Raw genomic sequence first — 10,055 nt, 5'->3', positions numbered from 1 at the left:
AAATGTTTTATTATTATTATTATTATTATATATGAACTCATTCCCTTTTCCAGTTATATTGCTGGTAAATACTGTTCCCAGTTTTGAAATTTGCCTTTTAGTTTTGTTTATTGTTTTTCTTGGCATCCAGAAGTTTTACCTTTTTAAGTAGTCAAATTTGTCTATTTTTATCTTTGTCATTTCTTCCATTATCTTTATGTCTAGGAAGTACTTCTTCTTTTTTTTTTTTTTCAAGATTTTATTTGTTTATTTGACAGAGAGAGAGACAGCGAGAGAGAGGGAACACAAGCAGGGGGAGCGGGAGAGGGAGAAGCGGGCCTCCCGCTGAGCAAGGAGCCCGATATGGGACTCGATCCCAGGACTCTGGGATCATGACCTGAGCCGAAGGCAGACGCTTAACGACTGAGCCACCCAGGCGCCCCCTAGGAAGTGCTTCTATGAAGAAAACTAAAGCAGGGTTAGAAGGCAGGTGTGGTAGGGTGTCAGTGCATACAGGGTGGTCCTTTAAAGGTCTCACTGATAAGATGACATTTGAGCAGAGGCCTAAAGGAAGAGAAAGAAAAGCCACGTAAGTCATAGAGAAAAACATTTCAACTGTTGAATTTTAACATTTTTCTGCATCTATTGATCCTTGTATCTCTTAATATAGTGGATTAAACTGACAGATATTGGGATAAACCTACTTGTTCACGATGTGTTTTTGTTGTTGTTATTTGGGTTGGGGGGTTATGATCTATTTTTATTTTTACTTTAATAAGAAACTAAGGAACAGAAAAGTAATTTACCCAAAGTCCAACAGATTGGAACCCAGGCCATTTCACTCCAGTGTCTGAGTATTATCCGCTGTGCCATAATCATTTTTTGTCTTAATCCACTGTGCTATAATCACTTAATCTCATGCCAGTGAGATGGTAAAAACACATAACATTAAATTTACCATCTTAACCATTTTTAAGGTTAAGTTGTGTTACGTATATTCACATTGTTGTGCAGCAGATCTTTAGAACATGTTCATCTTGCAAACTGAAATCTATACCCACTAAACACTAATTCTGCTACCCTCTTCTTCCCAGCTCTTGGTAGCCACCTTTCTATTCTCTGTTTGAGTTTGACTACTTTAGACATTCAAATGTGTGGAATCATACAGTATTCTTTTGTGACTGGCTTATTTCACTTGGCATAACATCCTCAAGATTCATCCATGTTGTAGTATGTGTGACAAGATTTCCCTCCTTTTTTCTTTTTAAGGCTGCATAATATTCCCTTACAGGTATATTCCACATTTTCTTTATTCACTCATCTGCTGATGGGTATTGGAGTTGCTTCCTCCTTTTGAATATTGTAAATAATGCTACAATGAACATGGGCGTGCAAATATCTCTTTAATAAGATCTTCTTTGAATTCTTTTGGATACATACCTAGAAGTGAGATAGCTGGATCATATGGTAATTCTATTTTTAATTTTTTTAAGAACTATTTTCCATAAAATCTGTACCATTAATCATACTCTATTTGTAATACATTTGGATATGATTTGTTAGTACTTAATTTAGAAATTTTGCACCTAAACTTATAAGTGAGCTAAGCCCATAAATTACCATAAATTGCCAATTTCCATAAATTGCCTTGTCTGGATTATTTCCAAAAATGAGGTTTTGGTTTTGTTAATAATCTGTATTTTTATTATTTTTCAATTTCCTTACTTTCCATTTTTAATTTCATTATTTTCTTTTTCAACTTTGTTTTTTCCTAGCTTTTTGAGATGCACATGTAACTCAATTATTTTCAATCTGTCTTATATTTTAAATTCATTTACATACATGCATGTTATTCTAATTAATATTAATTACCATTACCTTTCTAATTACCCTTCTAATTATAATTTCCATTGTGGTTTCCTCTTGAACCCATGAGTTATTTAGGAAAGTATTTGATTCATTTTAGTTTGTGACCCTGAATTCCATTGTACAGATAAAGAAACTAAAGTCCAGGAAAATTAAATGTCTTACTCAAAATTGTATAGCTATTGCATGGGCTGAAATTAAGTCTCCTGATTAACACTCCATTTTACCTTTCCAATTTCTTAATTCATATTCTTACCCTATAAGAAAGTTTCCTAAAATTAAACCAATATTGTCATTAACTTATATTACACCAAGAATCCAATTTTTACTAGCCTTATACATTTTAAAAATATTTGCCTAGGGGCGCCTGGGTGGCTCAGTCGTTAAGTGTCTGCCTTCAGCTCAGGTCATGATCCCCGGGTCCTGGGATGGAGCCCCGTACCAGGCTCCCTGCTCCGTGGGCAGCCTGCTTCTCCCTCTCCCACTCTCCCTGCTTGTGTTCTCTCTCTCGCTGTGTCTCTCTCTGTCAAATAAATAAAATCTTTAAAAAGAAAAAAAATATTTGCCTAAACCTTTTTGTAAATATATTGGACATCATCTCTTTGATTTTCTTATCCAGCTAGGATTTATTAATTTCTAGCCATATCATTTGGCATAGTGCTTAGCACATATTAGGCTCTCAATAAAAAATTTATTGAGGGAATTTTGTTTAATGAATGTTTAAAGAATATTATTAGTGCCACCTATGAGCTTTATTAAACATCAAATGACAAGTACTGAGATGAAAGAATCTGACTTATCATAGCACAAATTCGTGGGATTAATGATAAAGAGGAAATGAACAAGAAACCAGAATCACTGTTGAAATGAGCTACAACTGCATGGTCAAAAAAAGTGGGGGTGCAGGGGACTAAAATATATGGAAAAATAGAAATGAAGTATAAATAACAATAACCAACTTTAATTTAATATCCCATATGAAAAAAGATTTTATTATCTCCACTGTATAAAGGGGGAAAGGGAACCCCAGACAGTTTGAATCACTTGCCCCAGTGACACAGCTAGAAGTGATAAGCCTTGGATTGGAAGGCAGCTTTTGTCTGAGCCCCAGGCCCATTATCTTTGCAATAAGCCACAGTCTTCTCCAGGGCCCTGTCCTCCCAGCTCTAGCCAACCCCTTGGCTGTAATTGGGAAGAAGGAGATAACTCAGAAACAAAGGGAGGGAGGGGCTGTGGTATCAGGATCTATCTCCAGTGAACACAAAATACTTGCTAGAGGTCAAATACTACCACATTTTTTTCTTTTCCTTTAGAATAATCTTTGGCAGGGGTGGGGAGGAATTAGACAGTTCTGCCTTTAACATCCTGTCTACCTCTTTTTCTAACTCCTCACGGTGGCTCACAAAGGGAATCTAATGTCAGAACCTGCAATGTCATGTTAAGAATATTATGCTTACAATTAAGGAGCTCCTTTTTGAATGTTTTCTCTAGGCTTCTCTTTAAAATGTAGGCATTTCCCGGGGCGCCTGGGTGGCTCAGTTGGTTAAGCGACTGCCTTCGGCTCAGGTCATGATCCTGGAGTCCTGGGATCGAGTCCCGCATCGGGCTCCCTGCTCGGCAGGGAGTCTGCTTCTCCCTCTGACCCTCCTCCCTCTCATGCTCTCTGTCTCTCATTCTCTCTCTCTCAAATAAATAAATAAAATCTTTAATAAAAATAAAATGTAGGCATTTCCCTCTTATTATTTAATCAAACTGAATTAATTAATCTTACCAATATAATAAGATGCTGCACAAAAGCAATCATTTTCTTGGTATTTAAATATTATATGTTACGCCTTTACTAACAACTATTTTTTTGTTATTTTATACATTTATCAAAGCAGCTTCATTCCTTATGTACCAGTTCCTAATTTTTTCCTCAAACACCCTCCTCCATAACGTTTAGGATCTACAAATTGGTAATTAGAACAATCATTCCTCCATCTTCAACTTTTAGATTGTTTCCTTTTTTCCCCTTCAGTTTTGTGGTTTCTCCTTGATCTCTATAATCATTATTTTTTATATCATAGATGGTATGTGGCGATTACAAAGAACGTTTTTATAACATGGAGAAATGCTCGCATACAAAGTTAAAAAAAAAGAAGTAAAGCAGGATTCAAAATTGCATGTACAGTGTGTGTGACCCCCAACTAAATGAACATTTATATGTTTTATTTAGATTACAATTTTAAAAACTACACCAAAATATTGACAGTGATCACTCTGGGTGGTGAGATTATAAGCAATTAAAAAAAAATCCTATGTCCTTTTCATATTTCCTACAATGGGTATGTATTATCTTTTGCCAGACCTGGGTCAGAGCCCAAAGTTGGAACTGAGGCCAAAGGGACAATCTTGCTGAGGACTCCTGCTGCTGCCAAGGGCTGTCCATCCACAGGAAGACTTCCCTTGACAGCCCGGTCCTGAGGCAGCTGGTTCTGGTGGGCAGCTGGTAGGTATATGTGGAGTGCATGAGGTGTGGGAGTATGTGGCAGGAAGGAGAAATCCAAGGGAGAGGTCTGACAGTCTGGTTTCTCTGGGTAGAGACCAGAGCTCTCTGAGTCTGTGGTTAAAAGCAAATCTCACTTGGACTAGAATGGAAATAACATCTGGATCCAGATGAAAGCTGACTATCTAGTATCTATATTGTCCAATTCACTCTCCAGCTGGAGATTCATTTCCCTGAACAAAGATATTTGGACATGTTCTGGTCTTTTAATTCAGATTAATAGTGTAATATTTAATATATTTTCCAGCATCCCTTTGTCTCAATTTTCTTAAATCATTAAGGGCCTAATAATAATATTCTCCCACTATCTCATTAAAGTGTCATGAAGATTTAGGAATAAATATCTCCTATTTACTTTGCCACTTAGAATACAGCTTTTTACCACAAATTATGTTGCCTTTCTAGGTTAGAAAGCTGTGGTGGGGGGAAGGGTGCATACCCTTTATTTTCCCTTTTAACTCTCCAGATTTTATTCCATTATTCTTCTTTCTAGGAAATGAGACAGAAGAACTGAAGTCCTGTCATCTTAAAAGGTTTGCTTAATGACCATCCCATGTGAACATAGGCAGTCTCAGCTGAGAAGCATGACTGCTGCAACCATATAGGCTCACAAGACTGACTCATTTATCAAATATTAAAGAGTCATTTCATAGAATGGCTTTTCCAGTCTCTTTTCAATAGAATTGAAGCCTGAGCAATTATAAGAAAAGCAAAGAACCCTGAGGTTTTTTTGCTGAAAGGGTCAGTCATCTAATCATTTGGGAGACCTGACATAATAACCTATGTGATTCTTCCCCCCAAGCTAAATTTTCACACAGAGCAGAAAAATATACCATTTCCCATGGCAAATAAACATAAAGAGAAGACATTTTCAAGGGGCTATTTTCTAAGAGTTAATATCTAGAGCTCAGTTCTTCTCCATTGATCATATTCCCTCATTTCCAGCCTCAGGCTTCCCATGAGTTGTTAGATTAATAGACTGAACAACCGACTAATGTTGAGATGATAGGGTTCTGATAATATATCATTCTTGCATGATCCCCCTTATCATGTCTAAACTGACAATCAATTTAGTTTGGCACAACATAGGACTCCATACATCAATTGCCAGAATATAATATTAATGTAAGATATGTATAAGGTGGAGAGATTAGGACTGAGAACAAGGTAATCGTTAAGGTCTACATTATATACTGGGTGTCCTTTTTATTTGTACTCATGGCATCTGCTGTTTGTACATTGCTAACAACACCGTGCCTCTCATGTGCATGGCTTGAGGAGAGAGCAATGGATCTGTGCTGTAGAGCAATGTGGGATTGTCTTCTGACCATCAAACTCAGACCTAATAAAACCAGCATCCCTAGCAGGATTAGGGCTGAATTCTAATTCAGCCTTCTATCTTGAATTGCTCACCCACCAACACAGAACTGGTATAAGTGGGCTGCTCTGAAAGTCTGGCCTGCTCAGCAGTTATTGGCAGCAAGCCATTCTCTATGGAGATGTTTGTTTGATGTTTAAAACATGCAAACTTAGCATCTTTGGTAAAGTAGAACAATAACTGTTCCTTATTCAACATAAACGATGATCCTTTTATGACAAAAAAAGTCAATAAAAATCTCAGTTTGAAACCAGACTTTTTTCCAACATGAATAAGAGTTCAATTATTTTCTCACTTAAGCTTTGGGAGTGCTTCTCTCTTTTTGGACAGTTTTGTATCTCCTTTCCAGTACAGATGTCTATTGCCTTCAAGGCTTTCACAGAGAATTTAATCCTTGGCAGTGAAAAGAAAGAATCCCATGGGGCAAATCAGGGGGGAGGAAGGAGGGACTAGCCAAGCTGAAGGAGGTTGATTTGAATGGAAAAATCCTTTAGTCATGCCAAAGATGTGAATATCAAAGACACAAAGATCTTGTAAAGTAAAAACTGAGGTAAACCTCTGCCTTTCAGGAAACATACTTTTTCAGTAACCCAAATTGTGATGTCAATCCTACAATAGATTATCCTTGAAAAAGAATATTACTCTCACCTATTGGAAACCCTCTACTACTTTATAGAGTGAGTATATTTGCTCCTAGAGATCTAAGATGATTGAACACTAATTTGTACTTTGCTTCAGATTTAAACTAGGTTTGTCCCCAGTACCTAGTGTTTTGGGAACTGAAAATAGATTCTCAATGGATTTCATCCCAGATCTTAATTTCAGCATTTATTTCCACCTACCTTCTTCCTTGACTGTATCAACTCGTGTTCTTTGATTGCAAACAACAGTAGCTGCCTCCGGTAAACTTAAGCAAGAAAGAAATTTATTGGGAAAACTGGGGAAGCTCCAGATTGAGAAGAGGAGGCTGAAGACCCAATGGTGGAAAGGACAGACCCAAACAGCTCACATGAAGTCTCCACAGCATGAACTTCTCAACAGCTGCATCTGAAACAAAGGATTCTGATTCCAGGAAGAGAGCATTTGACTGGTTTAGCTAGGTTCAACTCTTTTCTCAGCGGCTGGGGGAAGGCAGGGTCTCTGAACAACAGTCCCACCAGATGGTATCCAAAAGTGAGGATGGAATTACCAAAAAGTAAATGGGGATGCTATTACTGAAAGAATGGGGTCTGAAAGCTTAGTAGCTAAAGGAAGTAAACCCAAAGCAACAACCAAACAGATGGGTGCCATTCCCTTCCTCTCCACTTCACTGTTTTGTATGTTTTCTGCTCTTTTGTATATATTTCCCTCTCTTCTTTTTTCCTCTATTCTGCCTTTCTTGCCTTTTCCTTACCCTTTAAAGTTTTTCTGGTATCATGGCTGAAACTTTTGTCATTATTTCTGCTTTTTCTTAGAGATCCTAGTATCAAAATTGTATCACCTGAACAACTGATCCTTGAGGGCAGTTGGTGTTAGCAGAGTAGGAAAATATCCACATTGTTTGATTTTTGAAGACATGTTCCTGAATCTATCCTTTCTAAACCAGCAACTCCCATAACTGCCTACCATTATGCCTATAATCTAATTGTTATAACTGAATTCCTCTAATTAAAACAAAGAGACTTTAGGAATTTGTCACTGAAAGGATAATAATCTACTATTTACTATTGCCATCTTATCATGAAATTGGTCAAGCTGTTATCAAAGGAAGCCTGGGAACAGCCCACCTGGTTGACATAAATGTGCCAGAGTAAAATGAGCCTTTACAATGGAGACAGAGGTTATAGGTCAGACCTCAGATCCACCTCTTTCTAGCTTTGTGACTTAGTTTAATCATTTATCTTCTTCAAGTTTCATTTATGTCATCTGTGAAAGGGAATATAATTCTTATCACATTTGGCTATTATGAAAAATCAGTAAAATTATATTTGTAAAATCCTTACTGTACTACCTGGCATATAATAGATGTGTGGTAAAGGTTAAATTCCTCCTTCTTCCAACAAATATGTAATGAACACCTACTATGCCCCACACACCATGCTAGATGCTAGGCACAGAAGCAAAACAGACATGCTTCCTACCGCTTGAAGGTTAGTTTCTAGTGGAAAAGACACACATTAAGCAAAATCCAATATAGAAAGTATTGGTACCAAGAAACACATTAATTAGAGGTTCACAGACAATGGCTGCTATAGACTCAATGTTGTGTCCCCCCAAAATTCATATATTGAAACCTAATCCCCAATGGTATTTGTATGGTATTTGGAGGTGGGACGTTTAGGAGGTGATTAGGTCATGAAGGTGGACCCCTCATGAATGAGATTAGTGCCCTTATAAAAGAGCTCCCAGAGACATCTGTTACCCTTTCTCCTACAGAAGGACATAGCAAAGAGATGGCCATCTATGAAGCAGAAAACAGATCCTCATCAGACACTGAATCTTCTATATCAGGATCTTGGGCTTCCTAGCCTCCAGAACTATGAGAAATAAAACTATGCTGTTTATAAGCCACCTAGTCTGTTATTTTGTTATAGCAGCCCAAATTGACTAAGATAGTGGCACTCACACTACATAAATCAACTATAGATATGGACTAATTAAGAGAAGCATTCACATTCAGTAGACCAGAGTAAACTCACTGAAGATGTGTGAATGACAAGTCTGGGTGTTCAGGGGAAAATTTCCCATCTCTCATTTTGCCAAAAAAAATTTCATTAAAGAAATAATATTTCTATGTTTGCATAAGAAAAAGAAGACAAGTTTTTTTACCTGGTAGAGAAGTTTCAATTGTAGGATTTTGCATGGAGAATCTTTGGAAGATTGAAATGGTGTATTTTAATGATGTAAGTATTGAATGTGAATTAGTAATGAGCAGTAGTTGAGGTGATCAAGATCAAGAAAAAGAGAGAATCCAAGAAATTTTAAGGAAAAACGTGCTTAGTGTTTGTAGCAGAGATTGCTAAATGCATACCAGTGTCTTATTTCTCCTTCATTACTAAAAGTACTCCAATTTTTTTAGCTTAGCCCACTGCTTCTTAGCTAAAAGTCTGCATTTCCCTTGTAGCTAGGTGAAGCCACATGACTGGCTAGGTGATCAGAAGAAAGCAGAGATGTTATGTCTTCTGAAAAGTCTGCTAAAATGGAGGGGCACTCTTTTACTTCCCTCTTCCTCCTTACGGCTACTATCAGGAACTTTAGCATCATCTTAGGCCATAGATGAACCTTGGGAGTGGAAACCATGCAGAGTAACGCAACAAGATAAAAAAAGCCTGGGTCCCTGATACTTGCTGCCTTCATAACACCCTTGCACTGCCTATCTCCAGACTTCTTCCATTTAAGTGGGAAATAAACTGTCTAGTTTAAGCCACTATTTTGGGCTTTAATTTTTAGCGTATATTCAAATTTAATCATAATTGATATATTGGTTGGATAATATGCTAAATGCTATGGGGGTTATTAAATAGACATATCACATGGCCTTTCTACTTTAGAAGTTTACATTGAGTTGATCATTAGATTTTTGGAAAGTTATTGGAGAGTTGGAGGCAATAAAGTTGGAGAGGTAGCCTGGATCCAGATTGCATAGGCTCTTCCAGACCTCTGTAAAGTCATTGGACTTTCATTTTATTTATGGAGAGTTTCAGTGTCATCATTTGACTTATATTTTTAAAGGATCAGATTTTTCACTTCTGGCATGGTAGACTGGGTAATTTGAATAAACACTCCCACTGAGAACAACAACAAAACAAAAACCCTGGACAAAATGTTAGAAAAAAAAAATTCCTTGAAGGCATTAGAGAACCAACAAGTTAATTAAGAATTACAGGGCCAAGTTCCAGGAGAAAACAAATCACAGACATAAGCTTGGCAGTTAGGGAAATTTTCCTATAGAGCCTTTACCAATTCTGGAAGAAGAGGCTGAGAAATTGAGAAATGAGTGTTTTTGACAGGCTTGTAAAGCCAAGGGAAAAAAATTTAAATCACAAAGGGGTGGGGAACAAACCTGGTAAACCATTTATGCTTTAGGTTGATACTTCAATAGGCTACATTATAGAAGTAAGTGTGAACTGGGAGTCAACTGATCTTCACAGAGACTGAATCCCTGCTTCAAATCAGCTTAATGATGAAATTGGATTGTTAGAACCCCTTGCTGCCTATAGAAGCAAATTTCTGTAAAAACATACCACACCCAAAAATAACCAAGTACACAAAGGGAAACATGATGGAAACCTAGATAAACAAGAG

General features: G+C 37.2%; 1 long non-coding RNA gene across 1 annotated transcript; it reads left to right on the top strand.

The window, feature by feature from the left end:
• Positions 1–4,013: 4,013 nt before the first annotated feature.
• LOC115940004 (uncharacterized) lies at positions 4,014–8,321 on the top strand. The gene is made up of 2 exons (XR_014143772.1): positions 4,014–4,336; positions 4,887–8,321. It is a non-coding gene; the product is annotated as an uncharacterized LOC115940004 (long non-coding RNA).
• The last annotated feature ends 1,734 nt before the right edge of the window (positions 8,322–10,055 follow it).

Source organism: Leptonychotes weddellii, chromosome 3 (assembly GCF_054177405.1).
Source record: "Leptonychotes weddellii isolate Sample4059 chromosome 3, ASM5417740v2, whole genome shotgun sequence".
Lineage (NCBI taxonomy): Eukaryota > Metazoa > Chordata > Mammalia > Carnivora > Phocidae > Leptonychotes > Leptonychotes weddellii.
The sequence above is the reverse complement of the archived record's forward strand: the minus strand, read 5'-3'. Positions and strand labels throughout refer to the sequence as shown.